Here is a 21,137-nt window from a genome sequence, read left to right on the forward strand (position 1 = left end):
ACTGATGTGATCCACACTACTATTTCTCTTTGTTTGCTAGTATGCTCTAGTTACAGAAGCAAGCAAGATCATGAATATTTGGAGCATCTAAGTATCATGAAAAATACCGAAAAACTCACAACCAAACACCAAGTATGAATACAAGTAAGTAGCAAACATTGGGTTTACATACCAAAGGATAACAGATATTTCAGCTGCTATCTTGGCTAACACTTTGAGCTATGAAGAGTTATATAATCTTACAAGTGACTTTATAACAGACATAATGAATGGCAGAGAGTAAATATTTTGACAGCCTGGTTAGATATTTCATGTTATATAGTTAGCATAGGTTTGATTTTAGTATATGAGTAATAGGAGACTATGTTCATGTAAACAAAATCCGAAGGTATTTACAACCAAGAAAGCACTGTGTAGCTACTAAACTTGAAGGAATTAATTCTGAATGTTTTATTATATCTGCCTAGATGAATTGAGCAATCTCTTTCCAGATGTCTAAAAATTATGTTTTCAACAGCATGTTTTGGTAGTTCTTTTTTTTTTAAAGGCAAGACAAAGCTTTACTTTTAAATGATTACAAGCACAACAAATAACGTGTAACAAGTGTAGTCCTAGTATCTAGTGTTTGGGTTAGGATACAGTAACAGCAACTTCCACAGCATGTTCTTGGTCCTAAATTAAGCAGGAGGAACTATGTCAGGCTGGCTGTTGTTTCATGGAATTACAAATAGCTATTTACTACTTTTTCATAGATATCACCCATGACTTTTAAGAAAATGGAAGGGAACAATTTAGTCGCTTTCTTTCTTCAAAGAATTGGGGTTTTTTTCTACTAGACTAATAACAGAAAAGTCAACATTGCTAACCGTTACTTGCACTAACACATAGGAAAACAGGAGACATAAACTCCTTAAAAACATATAGGTAAGAAGATGAAACTTCAGGTACTTACTAAATCTGTACAAAAAGCTAGAGTCAATATTCTCAAAAAGTGAAGGGACCTTACAACAGCATAGAGAAATAATTTAATGCCTTCCAAAACAGAACTCGAGCACTGTGGAGGCTTCCTGTTCTATGAGGACATCTCCCGCGCCAGCCCACAGAGCAGGTGCTTCCACCTCCTATCCATTTATGTGGTAGTTCTCATGGATTTCTGGCTGGATGTCACACACAAAGGCCAAGAGGTTATCCAGGACTTCATCCCTGTTCTGCTGGAAGTAGTTCTGGAGGATGGCCATATTCTCCTGGGTTTCCTACTCCACACTGCTACAACTGCCGTGGGACTCCAGCGCCACAGCTTCCTTGGCCTTGAACTCCTTCTCCATCTGCAGGCGGTACTGTTCAATCTCAGCCTGGGCTTCTTCTTTGGCCTGCTTCAGCCTCTGGTTCTTTCACTTGCGGGCCTTGGACACCTTCTGGGATGCCTGCTTCTCGGCCTGCAGGAGCTGCTGAATGCCTTGCAGTTGACTCACTGTGTTTGCGACAACTCTTGGCCGAGAGAAGAGCCTCAGTCAACCTGGTAGTTCTATTGAAAAAAAAAAAAAAGAATTATTGTGGATGGAATATCTGTGATGAAAGAACTAGTTGTGAGTAAATGAAATGTTATCTAAATTGGTGAGATGGTATCAAATTGCAGGAGAGTCAAAATTGATGGCCTCGGGGTTCCTGTCTAGCATTATCTTTACAAATGATAACAAATATGAATCCTTTGCAACATTACAGAAAGGAAAAAAAATCAAACCTTGCTTAACATAATTACATCTAGGAGTATGTAATCAAAGATCAATCATGTTTAAGTGTATCAATAATACAAAAACAACTTTAAAGATAACCAAATGGTTAACTAAGTGACAGTGATTTTTCATAATGACTTTAAATAAAGTTAAATAAGTTATACTGTAACAAACTGTGCATCTAAGGTCTAATATAGGTAGTTGATGATAATATAATGAAAAACAAGACCACAACATACAAATACTAATCATATTATAGCTTATCTATTATTATTATTATTTGAAAACCAAATTTACCTACCAAAAGTAAACTAAAATAAAACAATAACATCAGAAATTTTTTAAAAACCACCGCAGGAGAGAGAAAACGGAGCTCTACAACAGATTATTTTTAATGAAACAAGAGAATTGAATACCCTGTGTACTTATGGAATTAAGGAAATGCGTAAAAATACAAAAAAAATGTAGGTCCATATTGCTGGAGATCAATCCTGGTACACTATAGGTTTGGGATCCTGAGAATATATTATGTCAGATTGCAGGAGACTCACAGTTGATGAACTAAAGGTTACTAATAAAGTGGCAATGGGATGTGGGGATTATCGTAGAATTTCCAAGGAGGCTGCAATAGAAGGATCATGGTATTAAGGACAGCATGGGGTACATAGCCAGTTTAAGGCATCTTGTCACTCCAAAAGAATGCCCTGTGTCAAAAAAGGAAAGAAAGAAAGAAACAAAAGCCAAAAAGTTAGGAAAGGAAAAGAATAGAAATGAAAAGAAGAGACTTTGGATTATGGCATGTGTAGCTCAGTCTAGCATGTGTTAGGCCAAGGGTTCAATGCTGCCACTAACACAGTATAATTTGAAAAGCTTACATTTACTGGAGAACTTAGCAAATATGACATTTTACTGGTGAAATTTCAACACAATTTGTCTTGATTATTGTCAGGCCATTCCAGAAAAATTAATCATTTATGATTTGAAAATGCAATTAACAAGCACTAATGGACATAAATTGAATTCTACAGGCAATCATTAGAGAATTCCAATTATTCTCATGCATATGTGGGACATTTACAAATATTGATTATACTAAAGAGTACAGGAAGTCAAGTTTGCAGAGAATTGATATCTAAACCATAATTAAGTTAGATGTCAATAATGAAAAAGAAGAAAATTTAAATTCCTTCCATTTGAAAATAAAAATTCAACCTCTAAATCAAAGAATATGTCCTAAAGTAACAATGGAAAATTTGAAGTGTGAATAACTAAACAATCATACTTATTTATATGAAAAAAAGTTAGATTCAGTTAAACTGCTAGCTAGGAAAAAAGCATAAAATCTTAAAATTTTCATTTGAAAATTAACATTTCTATTAATTACTATGTAGAAGATCTAATATAAGAGATTTGGATAATGATGGCTAAAGAGATGACTCGTCTTTAAAGACTATTTGCTTCAGTTGTAGTGAACCTGAACTTAGTTCTCAGAACCCACAACCACTATTAACTCCAATTCCAGGAGGACCCAATGCCCTCCTCTGACTTCTATGACCACCAGACACACACTGTACATACATGCAGGGAAAACACGTGTACATAATTTTTTAAAGAAGAAATTTTACAAAGGAAAAATCAATCAAATTTTTAAAAAGAAAGAAATATAGCTTTCTTTGTGTCAATAATACATCAGTCAGTAAAGTGGTTTCTTTCAAACACTAAATTCAGCAATGAGGAAAAAAAAGGGGGGGGGCACAAGGAAAGAATACACAAACATTAAAGGCTATTCTTTGGAAATATTAATGAAACAAGCATGCTTTGGGGGAATCTTATTTAAAAAGACAAATCAGGAAAGTAATTCTAGAAATGAAAACAGTGACATCATTAGATATAAAGCATTGATTAAAGCGAGAATAAAATCTAGGATGGCTATACTTGCTTCAATCCCAGGACTAAGGACAGTAAGGCACAAGAATCCAAAGTTCAAGGCCTGGGCTACCATAGCAAGACCATGTTTAAAAACAATAGTATAATGAGAATATTTTATGTAAAAATGAAAATCTAAGCTAATAGACAAACTCCTAGTCACACATAAATTATGAAAACATATACAAGCTCTATAGGCTTATGTTTCTAATAACTATGAATATATTTGATGCATTGATTAATATTTCATAAAGAAATTCCTGGACATAAATGCATCTGCTAGTATTTTCTACCAAAATATAATTATTGGATTGCTCTCATGTTAAAACTTTAAGGAAATCAATGTAGAGAATTTTCTCTAATCCAGTACATAAAATTATTATAGTATTACTATTGAAGCTAAAACTGTAAAAAGGGAAACCATAAACCATTCCCACTTATAATTTTTATTTTAAAAATATAATTAAAAATTTATTTAGTTTTGGTTGTGAGCCTAGCCTTTAACAGCAGAGGAAAGATAGCAGGCTACCAAGAAGAGACCCGATACTCTATGAGCATATACAGGGGAAGGAAATCCCCCTCAGGCACAGTTATAGGGGAGGGGAGTAAGAGGAAAGCAGGAGGGAGGGAGGAATGGGAGGATACAAGGGAAGGGATAACAATTGAGATATAATATGAATAAATTAATAAAATATTAAAAAATAAAAAATTATTTAAGTAATGTATTCATATAACATCTCAGTTCTTATCCCCTCACTTGTATCTTCCTGTTCCCCCTCCCTCCCTCTTTCATCCTATTCCCTTCCCCTAGGTCTGTGACAGAAAGGGACCTTGTCCTCCACTATAAGATCACAGCCTATCAGGTCTCATCCTGGTAGCCTGCTTACTCTTCCTCTGTCATTAGGTCTCCCCACCAAGGGGAAGTGGCCAAATAGGGGACACCAGAGTCCATTTCCAAGTCATTCTCTGCTCTCCACACAATTGTGGAGAATATGGAAAATTGAGTAGATCTGGATATGGGTTCTAGGTTTACTGCATGCATTGTCCTTGGTTGGTACAGTAGTTTGAGCCTATGCCCCTGGATCCAGATCTGTCAGCCTTGATGGTCTTCTTGAGGGTTTCTAGGACCCTCTGGAACCTTCTATTTCCCCATTCTTCCTTAACTCTCTCACCTGGAGTCCCAATAGGAAGTCCCAGTATCTATCCCAATCTCAGGCAAGGTGAAGACGTTCAGGGGACATCTCTGTTGAGCTAGTGTCCAATTATAAGTGAGTATATTAAAAAATAGTTAACTAACACAATTACATATAAAAGATAAAACATAATGCCCTATGTGAATTTATCTCTAGAAGTTAAGATTTGGCCTTGAAAATGAGTAAATATGATTGATTATATTAACATATTAAATGAAGAACATAATTCAAGTAAATGTTGAAAATGCATTTGGTCCATGTGATGATCAATGTTAATTGTCAGCTTGAAAGAGTTTGAATCACCTAGGATATAAGCCTCTGAGCAAGCCTGCAGAGGGCTCTTTCAGCTGCAGTAGTTGAAGGAGGTAGACCTGCCAACTATTCCCTCTGCTGCAACCCTGGACTGTATAATGGAGAAAGGGTACAGCAGCATTTCTCTCACGGCTTCTTACTTCCTGGTTATGAATGACATATAACCAATTTCTTCGACTCCTTCCTTCCCTGTCTTCCCCACCATGATGGGTTTGGATAATGACACTGAATAAATTCTTGTTCCCTTGTGTTATTTTTGTTAGGATATTTTATCATAGCAATATGGAGAAAACTGAACAGATCTCAACAGCAAGCAATTTATGATGTAGTCATTTATCAAATTATTTTCAGAAGAAAATACCCTACCATAGATTTAATATGTCTATCAATGTGCTAAAATATATGAATAGTTCAGAGGAAAACACTTTAAACTATTATCTTTTTGCCAAATGTAGTGAAGTATACTTGTAGTTCTAGCACTTGAAAGAAGTAGAAAAACCACAAACTTTAAGACATCCTTGCCAAAGTAAATAGAACTTGTCATATAATGAAAAAAGTATTATATTTGATACTAAAATTAATATATTATTAGTTAGTATACAACTAGTGAACAACTTCTAGAACAATTTGGTATTTGCAAAAAGGCAAGTAAAAAAGTAAAAGTAAGAGAGTTCAAATTGAGGGCTGGAGATGTAGCTTTGTGCTTGCCTATAATTCAGAAAGGTCTGGGTTGATCCTCAGCACAGAAAAAGAAATGCAGAACGAAATAAAAATAGAAGGAAACTATAAGGACCCTAAGAATACCCATGAGAAAATATGTATAAAGTGTGAAGATACAAAGCTTCAAATTTACAAAACTTCAAATAAATAGTTGGAGTGGGCAGCCCATGTTTGTAGGTAAGAAGTCTTCATATGCAGATATGAGTTCTTCCTATGCTAATGCACATATCTTTAGAAATTATTTAGTATATCTGGAAGAAGCACTGTAGTTGTTTTAAGTTAAAACCAGTCAAGCAGCTACCTATTGAAAGGCTCATGTGTCAATTTGCCTATGTTTGCCAGGTGGAAAAGTTTTTGTAGGAAAGAAATTTATCATTTAACAATGCTGACAACTAGCTGTGATGAACAGAAACATCACCACTACTACACTGTATCGGAGTAAACACACATTTTGGTTAAATTCTTATCCTCCAATATTGTACTTGTCCCTTTTCTCTGACCTTTTAGTTCTTAGTGACATCCTTAGATTTAATGCCCTATCCAAGATATATACTGGCTTTGAAATTCCTTAATAAATGTATTATTTTTAATAATTATAAAAGAAGCACATGTTGATCATTTCCTTATACCTCATTTTTATTGATAATCCCCATGTCCAGATAAAATTAATAAAATATGTCTTTTCCCTTGTTAATCAGCTCTTATACTAAGTAGGAAATTGGATTTTTCTCAGATATACTTCAAATTTAATCTAAAGTATGATTTTATATGAAATAAAGTGCAGAGAATTGCAGACAAAATGTTAAGAGACTGTTTTTCTGATATGAAGGTAAAAAGGTTTTGCAGTTCTGGCGATCAAATCCTGTCCATGCCAGTCAAGTGATCCTCCAGATCAGAATTTATTTAACACAGCAAAATACACTCTGTATACAATAGCCTTTAACAATGCAGCTATATTCAATATACAAACTTATGCTTATTTAAAGACCACAGCAAGAAAGGAGGCACTTACAAGACATTTAACTAGAACAGCATTAGTGTTGAGAATATACAACGAATACCCACAATTTAAATATTCAATGACAATACAATAAACATGAACATAAGATTGGAATGGGGTTTAACAAACTCAAAATCTAAATTCCTCAAAATTACATAAAATTATGCATGTGCTGTAGATGGATAAAACTGTTGGAGGACTATAAGCCATAACTACAATGACATGCTCTTTTAAACACCAAGCCTTAAATATCCAAAGATATCAAGTTCTGAAGAGCATGTAAATGCAAATTGACAGAAACGCCTTGGAAACAAATGTTATCATTTGAAGTCAAACATTCTTCTTTCTTTCAGGTACTCATTCTTCTTAGAACCCGCCGAAGTTTGCTATGTTCTCTGCTCTGCTCTTGCATCTCTCACTGTGCTTTATGTATTTTGTGTCCCCTTCAATTCTCCTCTCACTAGTAGACAACCCTGGCCATATCAAGTCTGTTGGTTGTATTCAGTCTACTTTTTTCCTCGGCTCTGGAATATTCCAGATGCCTTGGCTGTTATCTCTATCATATCTGAAATAAAAACCTTCCCCTGGGAAAAAGCTGTTGGTCTTCCTCTGCAACAGTCACTGCCCTCTGAATATATGCCATTAAGAAACTCATATATATATCCTCCAGGACACATGTACAGACACTGTTTATAATTTTAAATGTTGCAGCTTAAACAGGTGTTAGCAAAGAGTGAGTACACATTGTATCATACAACAGAATACTGTATAGAAACCCTCTCCAGTGTCCTCCTACACAGCTTTGACCCACTTATGCTGCCTAGGAATCTTTTGCACCAGGAGTTATGTTTGCACAGCCTCCTGCATCCTGCTTCAGCTTCTTAGTCTCACCTGCACTCCTCAGGAACGATACTCCAGGCACCAGCCACTGAATTTCTGAACCAGGCTTACCTGAAGCTCCCAGCAATTTTGCTCTAGGAGCTTACACCATAAACCTCCTGAAACAATTAGAAAAACATAGCTAACCTTGCTTAGGCCCACTTTCACCACTCTGCAACTTCTGGCCAACTCAGCGAAATGCTGTGCCCAGTCTAACTAACACTGGCTTTGAGGACTAAGCCCCAGCTATTCCACTCCTTGAAGTATACCCAGAAGAACTCCACCACACAGCAAGGTCATATGCTCAACCATGTTCATAGCAGCCTTATTCATAATAGCCAGAACCTGGAAACAGCCTAAGTGTCCCTCAGTAGAAGAATGCATAAAGAAACTGTGGTACATTTACACTATGGAATACTACTCAGCTACTAAAAACAAGGAAATCCTGAAATTTAGGGGAAAATGGATGGAACTAGAAATGATCATTCTGAGTGAGTTAACCCAGACCCAGAAAGACTCACATGGTATATACTCACTTATAATTGGACACTAGCCCAAAAGGGATGTCCAACGAAAGTCTTCACTTACCAGGAGGTCAGGAGAGATGTGGGGACTTCCTATTGGGACTCTAGGTGAGGGAAATATAGGAGAATGGGGAAATAGAATGATCCAGAGGGTCCTAGAAACCCACAAGAAAAACATCAAGACGGGCAGATCTGAACCCAGGAGTGTCTGCTCAACCTACCGCACCAATCAAGGACAATACATGCAGTAAACACTGAACCTCTATTCAGATCTAGCCAATGGACAGGATATTCTCCACAGTTGCAGAAGGGCAGGCACTGACTCTGACATGAACTCTGGTGCCTCATATTTTGACCACTTCCCTATGGTGGGGAGCCCTGGTGGCCCTAAGAGAAAGTATTAGCAGGCTACCAGGATGAGACTTGATAGGCTGTGACCTTATAGTAGGGGAAAAGGACCCCTTCGTCACAGACCTAGGGGAGGGTAAAAGGTTGAAAAAAGGAGGGAGGGAGGAATGGGAGAATAAAAGTGAAGGGATAACAATTGAGATGTAATCTGAATAAGTTAATAAAATAAATTTTAAAAACTCCAGAAATTTCCTTGAGACTCTTGGAAGCCTCATCCTTGTCAGAGGCCAGAGATGACAAAAGCATTTGAGAGCTCTGAACTACATGATTTTAGGGCTGTCTCCATAGAGAGAGGAATGTTAGAATGGCAATATAGACCCATTGAGTAAAGCCTTCTGTTGAAGAGAGTAGAGCATCTGGCCTTGGAGGAGACCTACCATCCCAGTTTAGCAAGGTCAATAACCTGGCCAAGAGACCATACCTAGAAAAGTGGGTCCAACTTAAGCCAGATATGGGAGTGAATTAATTAGTCTATTAATGAAATAATGTCCCTCTCCTGGCCAGAATCTCTGCCCCTAGCAAAGTAGCTTACAGGTCTACAGCCACGTAGTTTCTTAAGTCTACTTGTTTTCTAAATTATTCAGAAATGAATAACTTTTTTCTTCTGTCTATTTGCTAAGCATGTCTTTCTAATAGTTTGGGTTTCCTTGACATTTTGGGCTTCCATACTTCTTCTCTAAAGCTTCCCTTTCCATCATATCCTTTTTCATATGTCTGGCTTCCATCTCTGCCTAAATGGTATGGAATTTTTCTTTCTCTCTTATATTCTTCTTTTCAGGCTAGTTGTTGGTATTTACAGCTTTCTGCCTGTCCTGGAGTTTTTCTTTAAAATTGTAATAAAATTGACTTCAAGGTAAGAAAGCAAACAAAAACAAGAAAAAATCAGTGCAGAGTACAGAGTACCACTTTTTAAATTGTTATTCAACAGGGTCTTAAGAATCCCCTAAAACATACAAGATATTACTATTCCTTGTCATCATCCTCCAAAACATGATTTTAAGACCATATTGCTGAATAAACCATATACTTCAGTCGTAGAACACAAAGAAATCAAGCTGGTCCACAGCCAGAAGTTTCATCCATGCTGGAAATTTTTCATAGTGCTAGAAGGTTCTCACAAAAAAAAAACCCTTGGGTGAAAATTCATCAAGAACCTTACCTTATTGTGAGTCCTGTAAAGACTCTTAACACCAAGGTGAAACAGTGGTATTAGTTATGGAAGTAACCAGTTGCTTTCTATTTGGATTTAAGGCTTGCTTCACAAAATTGAACACATATGTAGTACTGTGACTAAGCCAAAAATCCATGGCTGTTGAAGTTATTTGTGTAAAAGAGATCCTAAAACAACGTTTTTTCTGCTAAGTAGATATGTAGTATTATTATTCATTATTTGGGAATTTCATATCATAAACTACAATCACCCTCACTTCTCAGGCCTCCTAGGTCCATACTCTATTTTTGTGACCTCCACAAAAGTAGAAGAAGAAGAAGAAGAAGAAGAAGAAGAAGAAGAAGAAGAAGAAGAAGAAGAAGAAGAACAACAACAACAACAACAACAACAACAATAATAATAATAATAATAATAATAATAACAAGAAAAAAGAGAACAAGAACAAGAACAAGAAGAAGTACAAGAAAAAGAAGAAGAAAAAGGAGGAGGAGGAGGAGAAGAAGAAGAAGAGGAGGAGGAAGAAGAAGATCAAGAGCAAGGAGAAATAAAACAAAACTAAGATCAATTGGTATTGCCCATATATTCAGTGGAGCATGGTTACACTCCCAGTAGCAAGCCCCTTAAAGAAAACTGAATCCTTTTCCAATTGCACCACACACACACACACACCAGAAGTCATCAGTTTTGGAGAGCTACACTTCAACATTCTTATCACACATTTTAAGAGTTCTCTTTGATGGCTTCCTGTCGAGGCTGTTACTTTTTGGGAAGAGTTGGGGGGTTGGGGGTGTCACAGAAGCCTTTTATATCCCTCTTTTTCAGCTGTAGATAAGTACATCTCTCAACCCTGAGAAGAAGCTTCATTTTGCAGTAGATTGTGATTAATACAAAGACCCATAACTAGTCAACATACACAAAATAAGTGATTGTGGCGTGTAGAGCTCAACACAAGAAATCTATATATTTGTTCCTTTCTCCATGGCTTGGAGATCATAATAAAAAGGAGAAGCAGAGTGATTCCAAGAGCCAGAAGCAGTGGATGACTGCAGCAAAAACTGTCCTCATTACAGAGCTGATGCATGTGAAGCTTTATAATGATTATGACTGCATACACAAAACCATCATGAGCTAAAGCTAGCCAAAGCTCCAGAAGGAATGGTTCAAGAAAAATCACTATTATCTGAGAAGCTTTTGGAAATTGATAGGTGCTGAGAGAAAGGCAGTTTTTTTTCCCAAGGGTGCTGGCCATGACAGGCTATCCATGGTCTAATGAATGCTTCTCTAACCATGAACATATAGTAGCACCAAGAGGATTGAGTCTACTTAAAAATATTTATGAATAAAGCTGCTATGAACATAATTGAGCAAATGTCCTTTTGGTATGGCAGAGCATCTTTAGGGTATATTCCCAGGAGTGGTATAGCTGCATTTTGAGGTAGCACTATTGTCAGTTTTCTGAGAAAGCTCCAGATTGATTTCCAAAGTGGTTGTACAAGTTTGCACTCCCACCAGCAATGGAGGAGTGTTCCCGCTTCTCCAAATTCTCACCAGCTTATGCTGTCACTTGAGTTTTTGATCTTAGCCATTCTGACAGGTGTCAGAGGGAATTTCAGAGTTGTTTTTATTTGCATTTCCCTGATGACTAAGAATATGTTTCTGAGCCATTAGATATTACACTGCTGTAAATTTTCTGTTTAGCTCTGTACCATATTTTAAAAAGTATTTAATTCATTATAGTTTATTCAGATTACATCCTGAATGTTATCACTCACTTCTCTCTTCCTGGTCTCACCTTCTTTCCCTCTTTCACCCTGTTCCAGCCCCCTAGACCTCTGACAGAAGGAGACCTCTTCCCCAAAATATGGCAACAGCATATCAGATCTCATCTGGATGGCATGCTTCCCCTTCCTCTATGTGTAGCAAAGGCCTCCCCACAAAGGGGGAGGTGATTGAATAGGGGACACCAGAGTTCATGTCAGAGGCAGTCTCTACTCCCCCACAACCATGGAGAATGAGCTGTCCATTAGAAATATCTGGACAGGAGGTCTAGGTTTACTGCATGCGTTGTCCTTGATGGTGCAACAGTTTGTGTAGGCCAACCTAGGTACAGATCCTGCCCTGATGGTCTCCTTGTGGGATCCTGAAACCTCTGGGTCATTCCATCCTCCCATTTTTCCATACCACTCTCAGCGCTCCACCCAGAGACCAGCAGCTAGTCCTGGTATCTTCCCAGATTACCTGCTGTGAGGAGTCACTCAGAGGATATTTATGGTGGGATAATATCCACTTATAAATGAGTATATACCATGCATGTCATTTTGAGTCTGAGTTACCTCAATCAGGATGATCATTTCTAGTTCCATCCATTTGACTGAAAATTTCAAGATTACCTTGTTTTTAGGAGCTGAGTTGTAAATATACCACAGTTTCTTTATCCATTTTTTTGGTTGAGGGACATCTAGATTGTTTCCAGATTCTGGCTATTGCAAATAAAGCTGCTATGAACATAGTTGAGCAGATGTCCTTGTTGTATGGTAGAACATGTTTTGGGTATATGCTTAGGAGTGATATGGCTGGGTCATGAGGTAGCAGTATTCCCAATTTTTGTAGAAAGTGCCAGATTGATTTCCAAAGTGGTTGTACAAGTTTGCACTACCACCAGCAATGGAGGTGTTTTCCCCTTTCTCTACATCCTCACCAGTATGTGCTGTCACTTGAAGTTTTGATCTTAGCAATTTTGACTGGAATAAGATGGAATCTCAGAATTGTTTTGATTTGCATTTCTCTGATGACTAAGGAAGGTGAAGATTTCTTTAAGTGTTTCTTAGATATTCAACATTCTTCTGTTGAGGATTCTGTTTAGTTCTGTACCCCCCATTTTTAATTGGGCTATTTGGTTTGTTGGTGTTTAATTTCTTGAGTTTTTTAATATATATTTTGGATATTGGCCCTTTGTCAGATATAGGGTTGGTGAAAATATTTTCCCAGACTGTAGGATTTTGTTTTGTTCTATTAGCAGTGTTCTTTGCCTTGCAAAAGCTTTTTAGCTTCATGAGCTTCCATTTATTAATTGTTGATCTTAGAAACTGACTTACTGGTGTTCTGTTCAGGCAGTGGTCTCCTATGCCAATGAGTCCAAGGCTCTTTCCCAGTTTTTCTTCTAACAGATTTAGTGTGTTTGTTTTTAAGTTGAGGTCTTTAATATACTCGGACTTTAGTTTTGTGTATAGTGATAAATATGGATCCATTTGTATTTTTCTACATGTAGACATCTAGTTAGACTGGACCCATTTGTTGAAGATGCTATCATATTTGCATTGTATGGTTTTTGGCTTCTTTCTCAAAATTAAACCATTTATCTTTGTGCAGGTTTATTTCTGGGTTTTCCATTGATCCACCAGCCTGTTTCTATGCCAGTACCATGCTGGTTTTTTTGTTACTGTTGCTGTATAGTACAGCTTGAGATCATGGATGGAGTTTCCTCCAGAAGATCTTTTATTGTACAAGATTACTTTAGCTCTTCTGTGTTTTTTGTTTTTTTCATATGAAGTTGAAAACTGATCTTCCAAGGTTGGTAAAGAATTGTGAAGGAGAGGTAAACAAGGTTTTTGTTTATATCCCAAGTGTGGGATGAGGAATAGACTTGTGAGACATCAGGTGATGTTTATCCCTTTGGAGGTCAAACCACTGTGTGGGGGAGCTTGGCTGCTACCAACTGAAAAACATCCTTGAACAAATTCTGAGAGGAGATATAAATGTTAGCCAAAACCAGGAGGCGTGGTCTTTGGAGACTTGGGATTGAGAGGCTGTTCGTCGCTGGCTTTCCAGACGCTCCTGAAGAGAACCACTTCAGTGAAGGCTCCAGGGCTCTGGGATTCAGCAGCTGCTGCTCTGGTCTCAATCTGAGGTTTGGGTTCCAGTTGTTCCAGGTTCCAGCAGAAGAAATCCTGCTGACAGGACCAGGAGAGTCATTCCTGGCAACTGATACCCAGAAGGTTTCATTTCTGTATTCTTTAATTTTCTTGTCCTCAGGTTTATGCTAGTCAGGTTATAAAGGAGGTATGCTTGTTTGACAAGTTCATAATAAGATATAATTATTAAGAAAATTGAGCCTACAGAATTGTGTAGGAATATTGATGGAATTTGCATTGAATCTGTAGATTGCTTTTGGTACGATATCCATTTTTACTATGTTCATGCTCTAGATCCATAAGATTAGGAGACCTTTCCATTTTCTGATAGCTTCTTCAATTTCTTTCTTCAGAGATTGGGGTTTTTTCATACATGTCTTTCACTTGCTTGGTTAGAAGTAAACCAAGATTCTCTATATTATTTGTGGCTATTGTGAAGGTTGTCATTTTCCTAATTTCTTTCTCAGCCCTTTTGTCATTTGTATATAGAAGGGCTACTGATTTTTTTGAAATTAATTTGGTATCTTGTCACTTTGTAGGAGGTGTTTCTTAGCTATAGGGGTTTTCTGGTAGAATTTGAGGGGTCACTAATTTATACTATTATATCATCTGTGAGTAGCAATGCTTTGTCTTCTTACCTTCCGATATGGAACCCCTTGATCTCCTTTTGGTTTCCTATTGTTCTAGTTAGAACTTCAAGTAATATATTGAAGAGATATGGGGAGAGTGAGCAGCCTTATCTAGTCCCTGATTTTAGCAGAATTTCATGAATTTTTCTTCATTTATTTTGATGTTGGGTTTTAGCTTGCTGTATATAGCCTTTATGTATGTGCCTTGTATTCCCTAATCTATCCAAGTCTTTAAACATGAACGGGAGTTGGATTTTGTCAAATGTGTTTTTGGTATCTAAGTAGATGATTATGTCATTTTTTTCTTACAGTTTATATAGTGTGTTACATTGATTTCTGTATATTGAACCACCCCTACATGCCTGGGATGAAGCCTACTTGTCCACGGTGAATGATGTCTTTGATGTGTTCTTGAAGTTTGTATTTATGGAGTGCTTTTGCATCAATGTTCATAAGAGAAATTGGTCTGAAATTCTCCTTGTTTTTTGGGTCTTTGTGAAGTTTAGGTATCAGGGTGGCTGTGGCCTCATAGAATGAGTTTGGTAATGCTCCTTCCATTTCTATTTTGTGGAATATGTTGAAGAATGTTGGTATTATGTCTATGTTGAAGGTCTGGTAGAATTGTGTGCTGAAACCATCTGGCCCTGGGTGTTTTGTTTTGTTTTGGTTTGGTTGGGAGACTTTTAAAAAAATGTTTTATTAATTTATTCATATTACATCTCAATTGTTATCCCATCCCTTATATCCTCCCATTTCTCCTTCCCTCCTGCTTTTCCCCTACTTCCCTCCCCTATGATTGTGACTGAGGGGGACCTCCTCCCCCTGTATATGCTCATAGGGTATTCATTGACTGCTTCTATTTCCACAGGAGATATAGGACTATTTAATTTGTTTACTTGATCTTGATTCAACACCAGTAAGTGGAATATATCAAGAAAACTGCCCATTTCATTTAGATTTTCAAATTTTGTAACCTATAGGCTATTGAAGTAAGCTCTAATGATTCTTTGAATTTCATCAGTGTCTGTTGTTATGTCTCCTTTTTCATTTCTGATTTTGCTGATATGGATAGTGTCTCTCTGCCTTTTAGTTAGTTTGGCTAAGAGTTTGTCTATCTTGTTGATTTTCTTAAAGAAGCAGCTCTTGGTTTCATTGATTCTTTTTATTCTTATCTTCATTTCTAATTTATTGATTTAGCAGTGAGTTTCATTATTACCAGCTGTCTACCTCTTTTGTTCATGTCTCCCTTTTCCTCTAGGGCTTTCAAGTATGCTACTAAATTGCTTGTATGAGATTTTTCCAATCTCTTTATGAAGGCAATTAGGACTATAAACTTTTCTCTTAGCACTGCTTTCATTGTGTCCCACAAGTTTGGGTATGTTGTATTTTCATTTTCATTGAATTTTAGGAAGTCTCTAATTTCTTTCTTTAATTTTTCCCTGACTCAGTTGTCATTGAGTAGAGTTCAGTTTCCATGTGTGTGTAGGGATTTTATTATTTCTGTTGTTGTTGAGGTCCAACTTTAGTCCATGGTGGTCTGTTGGGATACAAGGTATTATTTCAGTCTTCTTGTATCTGTTGAGGCTTGTTTTGTGACCTACAGTATGGTCAATTTTGGAGAAGGTTCTGTGAGTGCTGAGAAGAAAGTATAATCTTTTGTATTTGGGTGAAAAGTTCTGTAGAAATCTGTTAGGTCCATTTGATTCATGAAATCTGTTAGTGTCATTATTTTATCTGTTGGTGTCATTATTTCTTGGTTACCTTTCTGCTTCATTGATCAATCTTCTGGTGAAAGGGGGGTGTTGAAGTCTCCCACTATTAATGTGTGGTGATCAATGTATGGTTTCAATATGAATGTATCTTCTTGTATACTTTATGGATTTTATCTATTTCCTCCATTATCATCTTCATAAGGAAGATGTGTTTCTTGAGTTTTGGCTAGTCACTGAAGACTGTAAGTAGGCCTGAAAGGACCCAGGGACTTTTCTGTGAAGTAGGCGAGTGACTCGAGGTTTGACCCTTCTGTGTTCCACAATGTATGCTTCCGTCTCCCCTGGGAAACACCTGCACTGGTGCTTTAGAGCTCTCAGTTTGGTCCTTGGTTGCTGTGCAGTCACTGTTGTCCTGCTCATCAGACACAATGTGTGATTGGCTTAGCCATCTTGGATCCTCCTCTCAATGGGTTTTTAGAAAGAACCTATGATGTGTATATGTGAAATTCTCAAATAATAAATTTTTACATAATAAAAACATATCTCATATTTTAATGTAATATTTTATAGCAGAAAATTGATGCTCAATATACATGATGCCTTTAAAATATATTAACCAAGGAGAAAAATTCTTAAAATACTGTGTACTGAAGTATTAAATTTATAAAGTTGAACTGTTAGTGTGGTGCAGGCAGTTAATCTGAAGTTCTTTGAGGCAGTTTTGCAGCTGATAGGAAATCCCTGGAAACCCACGAGTCCTCGGCTTGTGTCATTGAAGTTTCTGGGACCCCGAGGTTTGAGAAAGGCCCCAGTGGTGATGGAGTATGAATACAACCCATTCTTAGGATGATATCTCACCGTGCTGCTTTCCTAGTTTCTAACAGGTTTGAACATGGCAAAATTGAACACCTTGGTCTCACTGGCTTACAAATTTTTTTTGGAAGGTTCAAGAGGTGTTTTCCCACAAGAACACTCAAGAATTGTAAGGGAGCAGCATCTCGACACTCTCGCAAAAGAGACTACCCCTAGTGCACCCTGCTATAATGTCACCAAGCCTAGTCACTTTTATAGGAAAGCTACCGTCAAGATAGAGAGATGTATTAGGGGCACTATGACAATGATGCTGAGGGTAAAATGCTAGGTTTGGTAGACTGGCTCCAGAACACTGATCAGGACACCGTGCAAGAACAAGCATGGTACCATTTCCAAGAGCACTATATGCAAGCAACCTGGAGACAAGAAGTCCTAAATTTCACATTGACAGAGCAAACTTCAACAATAAGAAAGTCTACTTAAATTTGGATTATTCAGATTTCCAAACTGTAACATAATGACCCAAATTTCGTTTTTTCAAAATAATCTCATTCCTTTTGTATTGCTATAGAACTATTTTGTACCCAGTATTATTTTGGTTGCATGCTTGAAAGTTACTATGTAACAGATGTAATATGGAATACCATTGTGTACAATTCTATGAAGGAAAACAAATTAGAATCTTAAAAAAAATTAGAAAGTGAAGGGACTAAATATAAACAATGTTATTTAGACATAAGTATTCATATAATAAAACTAGCATTTTGAAATGCTAATGGGATGATAATCATATAATTTAAACAGAGAAAATTCCATGTTATGTTCACTTCTGAAAATGCCAGTGAGAAACTCTACTGTCTTGGTAAGGGTTTTTGACTCAGGCTGTATCTGCAAGTTTCTCTGCAATCTGGACACATAATTGAATGGTGTTTATGAATGAGGAAAGGCACTAAAAGTGTCATATTCTGATTCTGCCTTAAATGACAAATGAAACTCCCATTGCCATGATTCCAGACATTTTGATTAAAAAATAGAAATCAGTCATCTTCCACTTCCAGAATTATCAAGCAATTTAACAAGTGGGAAGCTATCACATTTGTGTTAGACATCACCAAACATTTCTGGGCTCTTTCTTGCAAATAGCAACAAACATTCCATCTGAAAGTGCATAGTTAAAGTGTATTTATGTCAATTGAACTGATTTGATAAATGTTCTTAAATCCACCAAACAAGTTTGCTTTAAATTCTGGTCAGCCAGTTTACATTCCTGTTGTGCAAAAGCTGTTATTTAAATCCCATTCTTCTCTCACTCATTTATGTCCTTTAATGGTTCCAATCTTAACAGAAGCATGAATTAAGCATTCCATGTACTATAACCATCAGGTGGAAAATGAGAAATTCATCCAGAGCATTCATATGGCCCCATGTGGAACAAATTTGGCTTTCATTGACATTCTTTTATTCAATATTCAAATATATTTAATGCATACAATTTCTGTTCCAAGGACTGTGCTTTAAATATAGTCATGCAATATGATCATACTGGTTTCTTTGAGAAGACCCTGACATAAATATACCATTACAATATAATACTTTATATGTAATTTTAGAGTTACACATAATTTATTATAATATACATGGCAGCAGGACACCTAACACAATGTGGAAGGAAAGATATAAAGTTAGGGAACAGTGTTTGCTTTGGTAGGACCTATAATAAAACTTAGATTTTTGCTTATTGTTTCTGTTTTTTGTTTTTTGTTTTTGGTGTGTGTAGCATGAAAGAACATATTGGCATGTGGCACTATATAGAATATGAAGGAGGAGAGTAAAATCATTCAGTCAAACCGTGGCCCTTAAAGTGGTAAAAGTTGTGAGTGCAGCAGTACACGGAACCAGCCCTAACACTTCCAGATGTCGTGAGGATCCTTGAAGCAGGAATGAACTGGAGAGGCTCAAAATCAACTTAATTCAGGATTTTGATACAAGCTGACAGGCAGTGATAGTGGCAGCAGCTGGCAAGCAGGCATACAAGTGTACAAGCACACCGCAGAACACAAACCTCAGTTCTTTATTTAGTTTTTTTTTTTCTTTTAATCTTTTATTTTTATTTTTTTTAATACATTTTTATTAATTTATACATATTACATCTCAGTTGTTAGCCCATCCCATGTATCCTCCCATTCCTCCCTTCCTCCCACTTCCCCCCTACTACTCCCCTCCCCTCCCCTAAGTCTGTGTCTGAGGGGGACCTCCTCCCCCTGAATATGCTCATATGGTATCAAGTCTCTCCTTGGTGACCTATTATCTTTCCTCTGAGTGCCACCAGGCATCTCCGTCCAAGGGACATGTTCAAATATGGGGCACCAGAGTTTGTGTGAAAGTTAGATCTCCTTCTCCACTCAACAGTGGAGAATGTCCATCGGCTAGTCCGGGTAGGGGTTCAAGGTTTTTACTGCCTATTTTTTCCTTGGCTGTCGCCACAGTTTGCAGAGGACCCCAGGGCCCAGACTCGCCTATAGTTTTCCAGGACCCACTGGATCCTTCCATTTCCTCTTTCTCCCAGGCTTCTCCCACCTAAAGTTTCAATAGGATGTCCTCCCCTCTTACCCACTATTCTGGTAGGTACAGTTTTTCATGGGGACGTACACCTTGGACTAGTGTCTCGATATAAGTGAGTATATACCATTTAGCTCTTTTTGCTTCTGTGTGAACTCACTCATTATGACAATTTCTAGTTCAATCCATTTGTCCACAAATTTTGGAAATTCCTTGTTTTTAATAGCTGAGTAGTATTCCATAGTGTAAATGTACCACAGTTTCTTTATCCATTCTTCTATTGAGGGACACGTAGGTTGTTTCCAAGTTCTGGCTATCTTCACCGACTCTTCATCTGACAAAGGTCTAATATCCAAAATATATAAAGAACTTAAGAAATTAAACACCACCAAACCAAATAACCCAATTGAGAAATGGGGCGCAGAGCTAAACAGAGAATTCTCAACAGAGGAATATCAAATGGCTGAGAAACACTTAAAGAAATGCTCGACCTCCTTAGTCATCAGAGAAATGCAAATCAAAACGACACTGAGATTCCATCTTACACCCATCAGAATGGCTAAGATCAATAACTCAACTGACGCCTCATGCTGGCGAGGGTGTGGAGAAAGAGGAACACTCCTGCATTGCTGGTGGGAATGCAAACTAGTACAACCACTTTGGAAAGCTATCTGGTGCTTTCTCAGAAAAATGGGAATAGGGCTTCCTCAAGACCCAGCTATTCCACTCCTTGGAATATACCCAGAGGATGTACTACCACACAACAGGGACATATGCTCAACCATGTTCATAGCTGCCTTATTTATTTAGTTTTTTAAGAAGTAAAGTAAAAAAGATTTTAACAAAGGAAAGTTAGTCATTTCACATGATAGTTGCATAAAATTTTACATAATTTCAACCACATCTAAATTTCAGGTAACAGAAACAAGACCCATGTCTATGCCCCACTAACCCTAAAAGCATGTACATCATTTTATTTCTTATTAAATTCAGTGTTTGAACTCTTCAGCCAGTTTTGATTTTGGCCAAAGGGCATAGCCTTTGAGGTTTCCTTTCATCTAGACATTTGTACTCTTTGTCTATTTTTGTAGAGAAGTGGTAGGCCTCACCTCAACTTGTTGTTAATCTTTCAAACTCAGCTTGATGCTTCAGTGGCATCTTATATAGAATCCTTTAGTACAGCAAAATGTAGCTGCATCCTTAAGTGCTTCAACTGTAAGATATTCTTTAAGAATCCTAATCTTTTCATCTTTAGTATGACAATTCCAAGGTCTGCTATCTGTGGCAGCTCATCTTTCCATAAAAGTCAAATCATTAACCTAAGCTGCTTTGCTCACGATTCCACTCTCGGTTTATGCCTTCCTCAGAGTCCACCCAAGTCTTTCCTTTAAAGTTCCAAGTCATAGGCATTTTTTTCCTTTTGCTTAATCAAAGGTTCAGTGCTGGAATTTTCTTTCCTCAATGTCTCATGTTTTCATATGCCATTTGTAAATCATAAACCATAGAAAAATTTAGTAAGGGATAATTCTTACATTTTCCCCAAATTTTAGCTGCTTCCTCATCTGAAACATTCTTATCCTTAAGCATGATTTGCTGGCCAGTTATTATTACTTGATTTTGGCAGAACATCTAGGTTTCAGTGATTTT

The 21,137-nt window shown here is 37.2% G+C and overlaps 1 pseudogene across 1 annotated transcript in view; it reads right to left on the minus strand.

Moving 5' to 3' along the window:
• Positions 1–540: 540 nt before the first annotated feature.
• Positions 541–21,137, minus strand: part of LOC311601961 (V-type proton ATPase subunit G 1-like) — a 45,096-nt pseudogene continuing 24,499 nt past the window's right edge. Inside the window, exon 2 of the transcript in view lies at positions 541–1,488. The product of the transcript in view is annotated as a V-type proton ATPase subunit G 1-like (transcript). The remainder of the gene's footprint in view (positions 1,489–21,137) is intronic.

This window comes from Acomys minous (genome assembly GCF_964271855.1).
Source record: "Acomys minous genome assembly, chromosome: 7".
Taxonomy (NCBI): Eukaryota; Metazoa; Chordata; class Mammalia; order Rodentia; family Muridae; genus Acomys; species Acomys minous.